The sequence below is a fragment of the Hemiscyllium ocellatum genome, chromosome 3 (genome assembly GCF_020745735.1).
Source record: "Hemiscyllium ocellatum isolate sHemOce1 chromosome 3, sHemOce1.pat.X.cur, whole genome shotgun sequence".
In the NCBI taxonomy this organism is placed as follows: domain Eukaryota; kingdom Metazoa; phylum Chordata; class Chondrichthyes; order Orectolobiformes; family Hemiscylliidae; genus Hemiscyllium; species Hemiscyllium ocellatum.
The window spans coordinates 93,402,286-93,418,467 of record NC_083403.1 but is presented as its reverse complement, the minus strand read 5'-3'; the positions used below and the strand labels follow the sequence as shown (position 1 = coordinate 93,418,467).

The 16,182-nt window shown below is 41.3% G+C and overlaps 1 protein-coding gene across 2 annotated transcripts in view; it reads right to left on the bottom strand.

Moving 5' to 3' along the window:
- Positions 1–16,182, bottom strand: part of lmbrd1 (LMBR1 domain containing 1) — a 282,689-nt gene that overhangs the window by 202,329 nt on the left and 64,178 nt on the right. The window lies entirely within an intron of this gene.

Sequence of the window (16,182 nt, the reverse complement as noted above, 5' to 3'; positions counted from 1 at the left end):
ATCTCTCCCACTTCAAAAATAAGATTTTGAGGTGCCGGTGTTGGACTGGGGAGGACAAAGTCAGAAGTCACATAACACCAGGTTATTGTCCAACAGGTTTATTTGAAATCTCAATCTTTCAGGTGATGAAAGTGCAGTACTCCGAAAGTTTAAGATTTCAAATAAACCAGTTAGACTATAACCTGAGACTTCGGATTTTAATAATACTTCCAAAAGTCTATAACCTACCATCAAATAGCCAACAGCACTTTTGACCGCCGCAAGGTATTCCCAAGATCTGTGACTTTGTTACATGCTACTCTATTAAAGTCTCAACATAGAATGAAACCCATCTGTCCTTTTGAGAAAGGTTGTAGCCTTACATGTTACACATCTGCTAAAGAAATGCAGGAAAGTGCTTGATCATGGGTGGGGTATTTGTTCAGAAGAATTGGGGACATCTGTTCTTAGTGTCAATGGATCGGTGTAATAAGGTGATAACATTTGTTAATTTGTGGAATGCGTGGCAGTACTTCCTTCTCACTCCGAGGGCTGAAGGCATGCATATTTCATAGTGGGATGTTAGATAACTAAAACTTCTGGCTATATCGAAGACTCTTAACAAAACTCATACTCAATTAGAAAGGACTTGTAATTTAATAAGCCGAGTGGAATATGCACGTAATAGAACAATCCTGATACATTTTCACGTATACCACATTGAGCAGATTTGAATTAATGAAACCTAGCTCCCTCATCTTGACTGTTCTGGAATGTGAATGTCGCATTACCCTTACAGGCTAGGAAAACACAAAGACTGAAACTGACACAGTAAGGAAGTTGGAAGATGCTCATGTGTGAGTGAGAGAGAGAAAACATTCTTCTGTAAATTACATTCACTGACTGAAGGGTTCAAGGGACAGAAAAAGAGAGAGAGAGAGACACACAAACAGACAGGACAGAAGCTGGTGGAAAGATTAACTCTTTGTGGTCTGATTTGACTGAATATTGGCTTGTCATGGATTGAATGTTTGTGTGTTGTTCCTTGGAGCTCGAGATTTGGGAAAGTTTATGAATTTAATTTGCATTCTGGGGATCTAAGATGACTTTAAAAGAAAAAGCCATCTTGTAGGGTATTGATACTGAACATGTTAGCTGAGCAAGATTACCTCATGACCTTTCCCACATTTAGACTAGACCAGGGGTGGAGAACCTGTGGCCTTCTAGGCCTTTATGTGACCTTTTGAATGAATCCAAAGTTTGCAGAACAAATCTTTTATTTTTTATTAGTACTTTTTTTCGTCCTTTATTATTTTTATTGTAATCTTAAAATGAATGTATTTAAAATACCAGAGAGTAAAAGAAAATTCAACGAAATAATCCTCACAGACTAACCGCCACAATTAAAAAAATGTGAATTTTGAAGAATATATAATTAAAGTTTCTTGGATGCAGCCTTATTAGATTACAACTAACATAATGCGGCCTTCCAACATGAAAAGGATCCCCACCTCTGGACTAGACCCTCGTTATGGGGAAGGTTACCTAGCCAAAGCAATGAGCTATTTAGGCCTGGCTGGATCAAGATTTCCCACTTTGGTGTGCATGTAGCTTAATTAGTCAAGCGTACCTGTCAATGAGTTTCTCTTCCTGTGCAAATTTTTGCCATTTTATTGCTGCTTATCTGATTAAGGCCATATAGCATTTTTGTAATTTTAATACCAAATTCTGTATAAAGACAGCTTGTTTGTAGCAATAAGGAGAGTAGCCTGAGAGAGAGCTTAGGGTTAAGAGCTGGCGCCATTACTCTGCTAATGGTTTTAGAACCTTAGCTCAAGCCTGGCTTGAAGGTTTCTACGTTATAGTGTAACATTGATGACATTGGTAAATCAAGGTAATAATTTAAACTAAACTGTAAGAGTTTTATATTCCAGACTACCACAGAGTACGATTGCCAGGACAAACCAAGAGAGGCTTACAGGTTGAGTCAGTCAGGGATTCCCTGATCCATCTCGAATAGGTACTTTAACACTTTCTTTCCAGACACACAATCCAACCCAATAACATATTTGGAATCTGAAGCCCTAACCTGTGTCAGTTCCTAAAACAATGCAATCTACTTCATGATGAGATCTGAAAGCCAAGACCCTGGGCTCTGTAGACCCTCTGGGTAGTGTCTGAAGAATATGCAAATTAAGTTTCTGTATCCAGATGTTCATGCAGACCTTTCCAACTATACAAACAACCCAAAAACTGCCTCAGCAGCTCTTTTGGAACTCACTCCAACTTGGTGATTGCTTAACTGCGCACCTGAAATTACTTGCTCTCCAGAGAATTAGCAAGTATTCAAATCATAGTCATGGAAACATTTTTCGCACTTTCATATTTAATTCTTTCGCATCCAGCATTAAATGATGGTGCTGTTCATATGATTGATTTTTGAAAATTGTAAAATCCTCCAACAGTTAAGTTTACATCAATCCATGTTAGCAACTTGAATAAGAAATCGAAAAGACTGCAAGAGTCATAATGAACTAAATGAATTAAAATTAGCATTTTTTAAAAATACAATGAAATTTCACCAAAAGAATGAAATTCACTTTTTTTTGGCAAGGAATCGTACACATGTAACTAAACAGCTTAAACGCCTACACTTCAAAATTATTTTTATGAAACAAACAGAATTCATTGAAAAGTTACACGCTTTCAAAGTTTCAAACAGCCCAGCCATGGAGTTATGGCATGTTAGCTTTATCGAAATACTGATGCAGCAGTCAAACAGTTGTGGGTGTTATGGAACAGGCCAGACCCCTTCAAAACATTGCAAGAAAGTAGCCCAGACCCTTACTTTGCAAGTTGTTTCAAGCAAGTGTAAAGCAGATATTCCAAGGGGGAATTAGTTGGTCAGTTCACTTATTTTTAAAAAAAACAGAATTTCTTTACAAGATTACCAAATGAAACACAAATAAAAGAGAACAGAATACTTAATAACTTAACCTGTCCGAAAACTCAACAGATCACCTCAACTTAATGATGCTGTTCGAAATACTTGCAACAATCCCTATAAACATCTTTTGGTACAAAAGGTAAAATCAAACACAGGATCTTACAAGAGAGACGTCAGAGAGAGAGGAGGATCAGCATGGACCTTCTTCTTTGGGTCTGGCAGCTTTTACAACAATACTGCATGCTAACTTAACCAAACCAAACCAGGGGTACAGCTGAGCTGGGAGAACTGGCCATTCCCCTTTCATTGTACAAGTGATTTTTTAAACTTAAAAGCCTTTTACCGGAGACAGTTATCTGTTAGCTATAATCTAATTGGCCCTAAAACCCTTCAAACTTCGACTTTTCAGAGTCTGAGTCTTTTACGATCTCTCTGGAAAAACAAAGCCAAGGACACCATAACCTTATTAAAGGAGCAGCATCGTCACATGGCTGAATGACCTCCAGCATTAGATTTGAGAACCTTTGTGCTAATTAATAAAAGTTTTTAAAGAGAATAAGGTTACAAGTGCAAAGCTGGACCTAGAAAACAATATTCCTGATCATGCTATAGTCATGTAATATTTCCCAAGTTAACAACCCAAACACCAAATCTTTTCATACAATATTTACAAATAGAATGTGGCTTGGGTTATGCTCCAGTCCCTGCCCAGCTGTCACCTTTGTCAATAAAACATAGACATTGCTGCCATTTCCTTCATCCTTTTCCCATAACTCAGTGGGAAGGTTAGACATTAAATGGCTCATCTTTGCATGTTTATCAACATAAACAAGTATTAACAGATTATGTAATCAATGATTACATGGGAGTAATGACCATTAGACCATAAGACCATAGGAGTGGAAGTAAGGCCATTCGGCCCATTGAGTCCACTCCGCCATTCAATCATGGCTGATGGGCATTTCAACTCCACTTACCCGCATTCTCCCCGTAGCCCTTAATTCCTCATGACATCAAGAATCTATCAATCTCTGCCTTGAAGACATTTAGCGTCCCGGCCTCCACTGCACTCTAAGGCAATGAATTCCACAGTCCCACCACTCTCTGGCTGAGGAAATGTCTCCGCATTTCTGTTCTGAATTGACCCCTTCTAATTTTAAGGCTGTGTCCACGGGTCCTAGTCTCCTCGCCTAACAGAAAAAAATTTCCTAGTGTCCACCCTTTCCAAGCCATGTATTATCTTGTAAGTTTCTATTAAGTCTCCCCCTTAATCTTCTAAACTCCAATGAATACAATCCCAGGATCCTCAGCCATTCCTCATATGTTAGACCAATCATTCCAGGGATCATCCGTGTGAATCTCCACTGGACACGTTCCAGTGCCAGTATGTCCTTCCTGAGGTGTGGGGACCAAAACTGGACACAGTACTCCAAATGGGGCCTAACCAGAGCTTTGTAAAGTCTCAGTAGCACAACGGTGCTTTTATATTCCAACTCTCTTGAGATAAGTGACAACATTGCATTCGCTTTCTTAATCACAGACTCAACCTGCATGTTTACCTTTAGAGAATCCTCGACTAGCACTCCCAGATCCCTTTGTCCTTTGGCTTTATGAATTTTCTCACCGTTTAGAAAGTAGTCTATGTTTTTATTTTTTTTGCCAAAGTGCAAGACCTCGCATTTGCTCATGTTGAATTCCATCAGCCATTTCCTGGACAACTCTCCCAAACTGTCTAGATCCTTCTGTAGCCTCCCCACTTCCTCAGTACTACCTGCCTGTCCATCTAACTTCGTATCATCTGCAAACTTCGCTAGAATGCCCCCAGTCCCTTCATCCAGATCATTAATATATAATGCGAACAGCTGTGGCCCCAACACTGAACCCTGCGGGACACCGCTTGTCACCGGCTGCCATTCCGAAAAAGAACCTTTTATCCCAACTCTCTGCCTTCTGTCAGACAGCCAATCCTCAATCCATCCCAGTAGCTCATCTCGAACACCATGGGCCCTCACCTTGCTCAGCAGCCTCCCGTGTGGCACCTTATCAAAGGCCTTTTGGAAGTCTAGATAGACCACATCCACTGGGTTTCCCTGGTCTAACCTACTTGTCACCTCTTCAAAGAATTCCAGAATGTCTACTCCTATTCTCAGCATTATTTGTACAGCTAGAATACTGGGTAGTGATTAGAATTGTGAACTCAGGCTTCTTCTTCACCCTCAGTCTCCAAGGTACAAAATCAAATTGTAACTATTACTCAACTGGAGATGCAAATTTTCTCTCTATGTATACGTCATAACACTTGTATTCTACTTACAAGTCGGTGTCAACTAAGCAATGCCAAATCTCTATAGCTTCCAATCTGCAGATTCTTCAAAAGCATTTGAAAATTCACCAGTTTTGATACAGGATTATCATGCAAAATAGTAATCTGGGTTTTCTGCTTCACACATTGTTTCAAATACCAAGCTTAAATTAACATGGTACAAATGAGATAGGACATAGAATGATAGCAAGCTGAGATGGAACTTTCAATTTTAAAGGATAGTGTAGAATATGAACATATAAAGAGCAAGATGAGAAAAGGTGAACCAGAAACGTTTTAACCATTCAGTCTAAAGTTATGAAAGCTTCAATTACTGTCTGGCAAGAGAATGAACCAGTTGCACGGTTTTCCAGCTGCTCTCGAGAGGCAGTTAAAAGCCTAGAATATAATTAACAGGCACAGGACCACATCTTACAGTTCAATTTGGAGATAGTAAAAGTGATCAAAATATAATATCACTCCAGGATCAACGTCTGACCAGCTTTTATCATATTAGTACAGTCAATCGTGCAGAGTATATTATCAATGCTCTCAACTATCTTGGATAATAAAGTGTCGGTCTTTAAATAATCAGTTCGTGCCTAGCTACATCTCATGCTGATCAGCTTATTCGACAATCAACTTGAGTTTATCTATTCTGTAATTACCAAAATGGATGACATGGTGTCATTTGTTGTGGGATTGCATCAGTAAGTACGACAAACAAAAACAGAAATTGCAGGAAAAGCTCAGCAGGTCTGGCAGCATCTGTGAAGAGAACAGAGAACGAAGAACAAAGAAAATTACAGCACAGGAACATGCCCTCCGGCCCTCCAAGCTTGCGCCAATCCAGATCCTCTGTCTAAGTGGGCGGCACAGTGGCTAGCACTGCTGCCTCACATCGCCAGAGACCTGGGTTCAATTCCCGCCTCAGGCGACTGTCTGTGTGAAGTTTACACATTCTCCCAGTGTCTGCGTGGGTTTCCTCTGGGTGCTCCAGTTTCCTCCCACAGTCCAAAAATGTGCAGGTTAGGTGAATTGGCCATGCTAAATTGCCCATAGTGTTAGGTGCAGGGGTAAATGTAGGGGAATGGGTCTGGGTGGGGGCGCTTCAGCGGGTTGGTGTGGACTTATTGGGCCGAAGGGCCTGTTTCCACACTAAGTAATCTAAGTAAGTAATCTAAGTAAACTCTTCGCCTATTTTCTAAGGGGCTGTATCCCTCTGCCCATTCATGTATCTGTCTTGATACATCTTAAAATGATGTTATCGTGCCACCTCTACCACCTCCACTGGCAATGCGTTCCAGGCACCGACTACCCTCTGTGTAAAGAAGGTGGTGGGTACCTGGAAAACTTTGCACCCACCACGTTCTGAGAAATCAGAGTTAACATTTCGGGTCCAGTGACCCTTCCTCAAAATCTTCCTGACTGGACCCAAAGCATTAAGTTCGACTTCTCTCCCAGACCTGCTGGGCTTTTCCTGCAATTTCTATTTTTGTTTCTGTTCTTTCGGTTGTTTTTTAGGTTTTTTTTCATATGAGGGCTGAGGGCGCTGCTGGCTAGGCCAGCATTAATTGCCCATCCCTAACTGACCCAGAGAGCAGTTAAGAGGCAACCACATTGCGGTGGGTCCAGAGACATATGGAGGCTAGACCAGGTAAGGATGGCAGTTTCCTTCCTGAAACAACACTAGTGAACTAAATGGGTGTTTCCTGACAATCGGCTATGGCTTCATGATCATTAGAACTCTTAATTCCAGGTTTTTAAATTGAATTCAAATTCCAAGATATGTCGTGGCGGGATTCAAACCCAGGTTCCCAGAAAATTACCTGGATCTCTGGATTGACAGTCCAGCAAGGATACCACTGGGCCATTGCCTTACATCACAACACTGGCAGTAATAATCATCAGTAGTAAAACGGAGTCAACAACAATGGCCCAGATTTTGTATTTGGAGGTGCCGGTGTTGGACTGGGGTATACAAAGTTAAAAATCACACAACACCAGATTATAGTCCAACAGGTTTAATTGGAAGCACACTAGCTTTCGGAGCGCCTCTCCTTCATCATGAGCGGCACTCCGAAAGCTAGTATGCTTCCAATTAAACCAGATTTTGAAGTCAGTGACATTCACCATTTAGCAGAAAGCAGCCAATAGCATGCATTTTGCCTTTCCTGATGTTAATTTAATTCCAGCAGCAACTCAAAGGGCTCTCTAGTGGTCAACGGCAAAGTCATCACTAGACTAAACTGTCAATTACAATCAAGAAGCCTCTCATATTGTAGCAAACTAGGAAGTAAAAAAGCTCAGAATTTCCTTTACTTTTTAATAATTTTACAGCAAGTAAAACAAAGATAAAGTCATACGCAAGTGGTTAACGTGGAAGATGAACCATAAAAATCATGTCATGATAGCGATAGAGTTTTGAATTCCAACACTAAATTTAATACTAAGAACCTTCAAGAACTAAATGGGCCTTTAAAAAAAGGGGAAGAAAAGTGGTTAAATTGGCCACAATAATCAGCCAAGCAATCGTGAAGGGTTATGCCCGACACTTCGACTCTCTTGCTACTCAGTTGCTGCCTGACCTGCTGTGCTTTTTACAGCACCACACTTTATCGACTCTGACTTCTCCAGCATTTGCAGGCCTATCTCCAAGCACACGAGTTAGCTGAACTTTATGAAACCAACAGTGAATAAATCAAAGTTGGATTCTACAAACATTACAATTAACTTTTCAGTGATAGATGTGTTTTGTTCAATAATAAATTATGAACAAAGAACACTGTCATCAACTTAGTTACACCCCATTCAACAAGGGACAATTTTTATTTAGCGTTTGTAAAGTAAAACTGTAAATGCAAAAGTAGAATTTCACGTGATTTCTGAAAATTTGCATCTGTGGGAACCCACCAATACACCATATGGAGAAGCAAAAAATTATCAGCAACAATATTTGGATTTCCACATTAACACTGATTCTATGGATGGAAAAGGTCCCTGTTAGTTTCACAGCTTTAATTATGGCAAATGGCTGATTTGCACGGTGGCACAGTGGTTAGCACTGCTGCCTCACAGCGCCAGAGACCTGGGTTCAATTCCCGCCTCAGGCGACTGTGTGGAATTTGTACGTTCTCCCCGTGTCTGCGTGGGTTTCCTCCGGGTGCTCCGGTTTCCTCCCACAGTCCAAAGATGTGCGGGTCAGGTGAACTGGCCATGCTAAATTGCCCGTAGTGTTAGGTAAGGGGTATATGTAGGGGTATGGGTGGGTTGCGCTTTGGCGGGTCAGTGTGGACTTGTTGGGCCGAAGGGCCTGTTTCCACACTGTAAGTAATCTAACCTAATCTACAATTATGATTACAAATTCTGGAACAATGTGACCTGGTAAACAAGGTCGTGGTTCACGCTACTAAATTGCCTAAAAATCGCCATCTGCCTCACTGCCTCCACTGAATGTGGTGGAAGGGGTAGGATTTGGGATGTGCTGCAAGAGGGAAGAACAGTAATGTCAAATTCTCTCACATAATAAAAGCGAACTTTGTCCACCCCAGTCCGTCGCTGGCACCTCCACATCATAACAAAAGCAGCCTGACCATGGAATTTATATTCAGCTTTAATGCAATTCTGTCCTTCCTGAGTTCAATTCCACATATTTAGATCAGAGATTCAACAATGTGGATTAAGAGATTATTCAATTTAGGAGCTAGCCATAGCCTAAATTATGTTTTGCACGGTCATAAAATTACTTTTACCACAGAAACAGATGTTTCTGCCTAATTTCTTTTTGCCACTCTTGAGGCTTCACTCAAGCCAGCTATAACTGTATCTGCACAATAATATCAACAAACACCTGTATACCAGCAGGGTTTGTTTTCTGGCTGTTTATCATCAATACGGCACAAAGGCTTTACATGTGTGGAAATGCAGCGTTGCAGTGTTCTGACACTGCAAAGAGATTGAACGGCAGATGCCTACTCCATTTTTTCACAGAACTGAGTTGAGACTAACTCTCAATTGGAAGACAATCACTGCCATAGTTGTGATGTGCACTCCAAAACGGCAGAACTGCACTCTCTATCCATTTGGCAGCTGAGCAATGCAACCCATTTCAACCAAATATTTAAGAAAGATTCTTCTATGAAACACTGACACCTCACAGAAAACAGAAGACCTACGAATGGCTGGTCGGGCAGGTTTTTGACAACTGCCTATAATGAGTATGTGCTTTATTTGAGGTACAATGTAACTGAATGTAATATTTTAGTTGCAGTATGAATGGACATTTTGTTTGTTCTTGTCAATTCATCGCCTAAATAGCTATAACAAATAAAATAAAGAACTGAGGATGCTGAAGATCTGAAACAAAAACAGAAATTGCTCGAGAAATTCAGCAGGTCTGGAAGCATCTGTGGAAAGAAAGCAGAGTTACCATTTCAAATTGAAGAATAATCATTGGACTTGAAACATGAACAATTCTCTCTCGCCACAGATGCTGCCAGAACCGCTGAGTTTCTCGAGCAATTTCTTTTTTGTTGAACAGTCCCCAGGTTCTGCAAGTATTTACTTCCTAATCAATATGTGCTCTCAGTGAAAAGTAACTAAATCCAAGATAATTGCTGTGTTTGGAAAGATTTTATAAAATATTTCCAGAGTTGCTGGAATACAAGCGTTTGGTAACAGTAGCCAGTGTATTGCCAACTATGATCATCTGACTTGTGATATCACCCTCCCATGCACAGATGCATGCTACCAACTGATACACAGTTGCAGCTGACTGGCATCATGGGAGTTATTTGTGCATGCACAGGTCATCTTTAGCTGCCACGCTATGTATTGGGAACACACACAGCATTTTATTTGAAGTATTCAGTCTAGCAGAATCTTAGGAGGAACAGAGAACTGCAAATGCTGGAGATCAGAATCAAAAAGGTGTGGCGCAGGTAAAGAACAGCAGGTCAGGCAGCATCCGAAGAATGAGAGTCAATGTTTCATCGGGAATGTGGGGTTGGGGGGGGGGGGGGGGGGGGGGAAGGTTGCTTGGAAGACGATAGGTAGATGAAGGAGGGAGATGATGTTGAAGTACGAAAGTAGTTCTTGCTCAGGTCTTTTATTGTCAGCAAAGACTCAAATCATGACAAGGTGTCATTTCCTTAAAAAATTGAAATGCATGAATCTAGAGAACTAACAACTTCACGACGGTAACTCTACTTCCCTCCACTTCATGAGTACCCCCTTCTAGTTGAGAAATTCAAAGAATGAAAAGTTTGGCTAAGATGGAGTTAATAAAAGGTGTCAGATTCTTTTCCAGCCAGGATCCTTACTGACTTCGTCGATGGGAGCATTTTAAACCTGAACAAATGTTCCCCTGGGTGAAAAAGGCAGACTTATTTTAAACCAAGGAATTCTACTGTCCCTGGGATTCATATTGGGACAATGAGTGTATTTTCCTAAATATCTCAGGCTCAAATATGCTAGGAATATGTTCTACTTCACTGGATGCTTTAAAACGTTTAACTAGGACAACAGGTAGGAACTGTCTAACTAGTCTCAGTGATGAATGAGAAAAAGTGCTGCAAGCTGCATGCATGGGAATTGGATTAGAAAAGGTGTGACTCAAATGGGCGTATATTTATAGATGCCAACTACAGACAACTCCAATTGTAACAGAGGCGTGAAATATTCTTGGAGTTATTCTACACCAATTTCAATGTGACATTCCACAAAATCTGTTCTTTTTATTTTTTAAAAAAGTAGACTGAACTAGCTATTTTAATTGCTAGTGTTATATGCTGATAGACTTTAGATGCAGGCAAATGATTACAAACTAACTACTTGTAATAAATAGTAATTCATGTTTGGGCGGCACAGTGGCTCAGTGGTTACACTGCTGCCTCTCAGCACCAGGGACCCAGGTTCAATTCCAGCCTTGGGTGACTGCCTGTGTGGAGTTTGTACATTCTCCGTGTCTGCGTGGGTTTCCTCCAGGTGCTCTGGTTTCCTCCCGCTGTCCATTGGCCATTCTAAATCGCCCATAGTATTAGGGTGCATTAGTAAAAGGGAAATAGGTCTGGGTGGGTTACCCTTTGGAGGATCAGTGTGGACTTGTTGGGTCAAAGGACCTGTTTCCACACTGTAGGGAAGCTAATCTAATCATGTTCAATTTCCAAAACTCATTACAATTTCAACATTTATTTCAGATAAATCCAGGCACAAACGTAGCAGGCAGTATTAATCATATCGCTCTACACAGTATCCCAAATGACTTAAGATACTAGGTCTTTCCATTGACAGGGATAAACTATGCCCTGGTATAGCCCCACTGTGTTAAGAAGAAAGCTGCACTTGTATTATGCCTTCAACACAAGTACCAATATCACAACCACCTGCACAGAAGCATTCCAAAAGAAAATCTGGCACAAAGACAGAGGAGGAGGTATTAGGACAGTTGGGCAGAAGCTTCATCAAAGACAGAGTTAAAAATCATACAACACTATAGAGTCATAGAGATATACAGTACGGACACAGACCCTTCAGTCCAACTCGTCCATGCTGACCAGATATCCCAACCCAATCTCGTCCCACCTGCCAGCATCCGGCTCATATCCCTCCAACCAAATGTCTTTTAAGTGTTGCAATTGTACCAGCTTCCACCGCTTCCCCAGCAGCTCATTCCATCCATGTACCACCCTCTGCATGAAAAGGTTGCCCCGCAGGTCTCTATTATATCTTTCCCCATCACCCTAAACCAAGCCATCTAGTTCTGGACTCCCCCACCCCAGGGAAAAGACTTTGTCTATTTATCCTATCCATGCCCCTCGTGATTTTGTAAACCTCACCCCTCAGCCTTCGACGCTCCAGGGAAAACAGCCCCAGCCTATTCAACCACTCCTTATAGCTCAAATCCTCCAACCCTAGCAACATCCTTGTAAATCTTTTTCTGAACCCTTTCAAGTTTCACAACATCTTTCCGGTTATAGTCCAAGTTATAGTCCAACAGGTTTATTTAGAAGCACTAGTTTTCAGAGCGCTGGTGTTGCATGATTTTTAACTTCGTCCATCCCAGTCCAACACAAGCTCCTCCACATCAAAGACAGAGGTTTAAGGAACATCTTAAAGTACAAAAGAGAAAAGAAAGGCAGTGGACACTTACAAGGTGATTTCAGAGCATAGGACTTAGGCAAAAGTGAGGACTACAGATGCTGGAAACCAGAGTTTAGATTAGTGTGATGCTAGAAAAGCACAGCAGGTCAGGCAACATCCGAGGAGCAGGAAAATTGACATTTCAGGCAAAAGCCCTTCATCAGGAATCCATTCTGAGTGGGCACACAATTTTCTGAAAGAGGAGGGTGAGCAGGCAGAGGTCATGGTCCATATTGTTACCAACAAAATGGGTAGAAAGAAAGAGATGAGGTCCTGCAAACAGAGTTCACTGAGTTAGGTAGGAAGTTGAAAAGCAGGACCTCTAGGGTTGCAATCTTGGAATGATTTCCTATGCCACATGCCAATGAAGTTGAGAATAGGAAGATTGTATAGTTAAAGAGCTTGAGTAGGAGAGAAGGCTTCAGGTTTATGGATAATTAGAAATTAATTCTGAGGAAGGTGGGACCTATATAAGGACAGGTTGCATCTAAAGTGGAGGGGCACCAATATCCTGGCAGAAAAGTTTGCTATTGGGACTTGGGAGTGTTTAAGCGAGTGTGGCGGGTGGGGAGGTGGGAACCAGAGCAAGATGTCAGCTTAATGCCAGGAGCTTCGATGGGGCCGTTTGTTAGATATGTCCATGACAGTTTTTAGAAAAAATATATAAATAGACCAATTAGGAAAGGGACCATAATAGACCTGGTATTGAAGAATGAGCCTGGCTCGGTGACAAAAGTTTCAGTGGAGGAGCTCTTCATAAACAGTAATCATAATTTAAAGTTATTAATGGATGGGGGGATCCAAGATGGCGGCGACCCAGCAAGTCTGAGTCTATAGTGCTCCGCCCAAGACTTGGGTAAAGTGGGTCACCCACCCCCACCACACTCATCAAATCCTTTATAATAGCTGTTTAATTTAATTAGTTATTTAGTATTAAATTTAAACAATCTAATATTTAGTGAAAATGACCAAAGGGAAGGGAGCCCGCAGCTCTCAGCAAGCAGGAACCCTCTCCCACCCTCTCCAGCTGCAGCTGAGGCGTCCACAGCTGCCCCAGAGGACTTACCTACAGTGACAAGCCTTGTGGAAATGATCTCCAAACTGGATGCGAAGATCGACGCTTTTATCAAAGAATCCCGAAATCGATGGGACTCACTCTCGGCCGCGCTGCAGAAGCACGACCGAGACATCCAGGAAATCGAGTGATGAGTCGGAGGGGTGGAGTTAAAGGCCGCGACCTCCAAGACTGCAGCGCAATCGGCTGTGGATCGGGTCCGGACTCTCGAACAGCGAGTCCGGACCTTGGAGAATCACGCTGACGACCTTGATAATCGAGGTTGTCGAAAAAATATTCATTTGCTAGGCCTTCCCGAACGGGAAGAGGAAGGCCAGCTTACAGCATTCCTCGAACAATGGCTGCCACAGCTTTTAAATTTGGAAGCTGGATCAGGCCAGGTAAGGGTGGAATGGGCCTACTGGGTTGCAATACGTGGGCCCGGCTCGAACCTGCGCCCATGCCCGGTCCTGTTCCGGGTGCAGAGCTATAAGGAGAGGCACATACTCCTAGAAGCTTCTAGAAATCTTGGAAAAGACCCCCAAGCTATGATCTATAAAGGATCCAAGATCATGTTATTCCAGGACGTTTCCCCAGTTCTGGTCCGAAAGAGGAAGGCATTCGACGAGGCGAAGAAGCATTTAAGGGACTTAAATATTCAGTACTCGTTACGCTACCCAGTGACGCTACACTTTAACCATGAAGGATCCGTGTATAACTTCGGATCGCCACAAAAGGCTAAGGAATTCTTGGACTCTCTTAGATAAACTGTAAGAGATAATGGATGTTGGTTTGCCTTTCCCCCCACTTTGGTTTATATCCCCCCCCCCTTTCTTTCTTTTTTCTTACCTGTTTAATATTATCCTGGGGGGTGGGGAGAGGGATTTGATTTTCTTTCCCCCCCCCTTGGGGTTGTTTTCTTTTATTATTTTATGTATATATGTGGGTATGTATGTATATGTGTGTATGTCTATACATATATATATATATATATATATGTATGTGTGTGTATGTATATATATGTGTTGGGGCGTTTGGTTAATGTTGGTGGGGGGAGGTGGTTGCCTTATTCTATTTTACCTCTGTCTTTAGGAGCGGGGTTGTTTCTCCCTTGTTATTTTGTATTATTATATTTTATTATTATTTCTTGAGGTTGTAATTTTATAGTTATATGTTTATATATTGTACTTACATTACCAAATATATCCAGGTGTTGGTATGGGTGGGGGTAGGGTGCTCACTGTTAACTCTAGCTTTGTACTACTATATCTGAATTCTCCTCATTTTATTGAGAAGGCCTGGGTCAAGGGTGGGGCATTGGTTGGGAAAGGATATGATGGACTTTTGTAAAGGAAGTGACACCCCCTGGAAACAAGGGGGAAAATCTCCACCTAAATATGTTTTATTTTTTATTATTATTTAGAAATAGTTTTTCATTATACTGTTGTGAGTGTATTAGAGAGCCTTTATTTTTGTAAATTTTATATGCTCTATGCTCGGGATGTTCTGGATAGGGTTTCCCCTCCCGAGGTCTCGGATTTGCCCGGATGATTATGGTTGATCAGGCGGTTAAGTGATGCACCTGGAATGTCAAAGGGAGTATTTCGCCAGTCAAAAGGAAGAAAATATTATCAAATCTTAAGAAAGAAAGAGTTGATATAGCTCTCCTACAGGAGACACACCTGCTGGATAAAGAACACTTGAAATTACGACAGGGTGGATTTGATCAGGCCTTTTTTTCTTCTTTTAGCTCAAAAAGCAGGGGAGTTGTTATTCTTGTTCGGAAGAATTTCCCTTTCAAAATCCTAAATCAGATAAAAGACGAATCTGGACGATATATTTTGATTAAAGCCCTTATAAATGGAGAGGAATATGGGATTTTAAATTTGTACTGCCCCCCGTCACACCCCTTTAAATTTATAACGGAAGCCTTTTCAAAATTGATGGCTTTTTGTGCCCGTCATACAATTATAGGGGGAGACTTTAATTGCATTATGGATCTGGAAATAGATAGGATTCCCAAGAGTACTGCAGGAGTATCTCCCAGATCTAAACAATTGGTGGATCTGAACAAAGAATTAGGATTAGTAGATGTATGGAGATGTCATCATCCACAGGGCAGAGATTTTTCTTTCTACTCCAATCCACATAAATGTCATACCAGAATTGATATGTTTTTTGCCCCCTCGATTTTTTTAAATTCCATACCATCCTGTAAAATAGGTAGTATAGCAATTTCCAACCACGCTGCTGTATATATGGAAACTAAGGCGAGGAACAATGGGATATCATCTCGGCATTGGCGTATGGACCCCTTCCTAATGAAAGATAGTAAATTTGTAAAGTACTTCTCTCAAGAATTTTTTTTAGAAATTAATTCAGGTACGGCTAGCAACCCATCAATGATGTGGGAGACCATCAAAGCTTACACGCGAGGTTTGATCATCTCCTACTCAGCGACCCAGAAAAAATTGAAGGGAGAACAACAGCGTCTGCTTGAAGCTCGCTTAAAAGCAGCTGAAACAGCATACACTGATAGACCTTCTATTATTAAATTGCAACGGATTACGGCTCTTAGGACAGCTCTAAACACTACACTTACTCAAACGGCTAAGAGGGAAATATTATTTGCAAAACAAAGGTTATATGAATATTGAGACAAACCGGGTAGACACTTAGTATTTCTTGCAAAGAAAAAAAAGGCCCTCGGACTATTACATCTATCAAGGAAAGTACGGGTATTTTGACTCATGATCATAA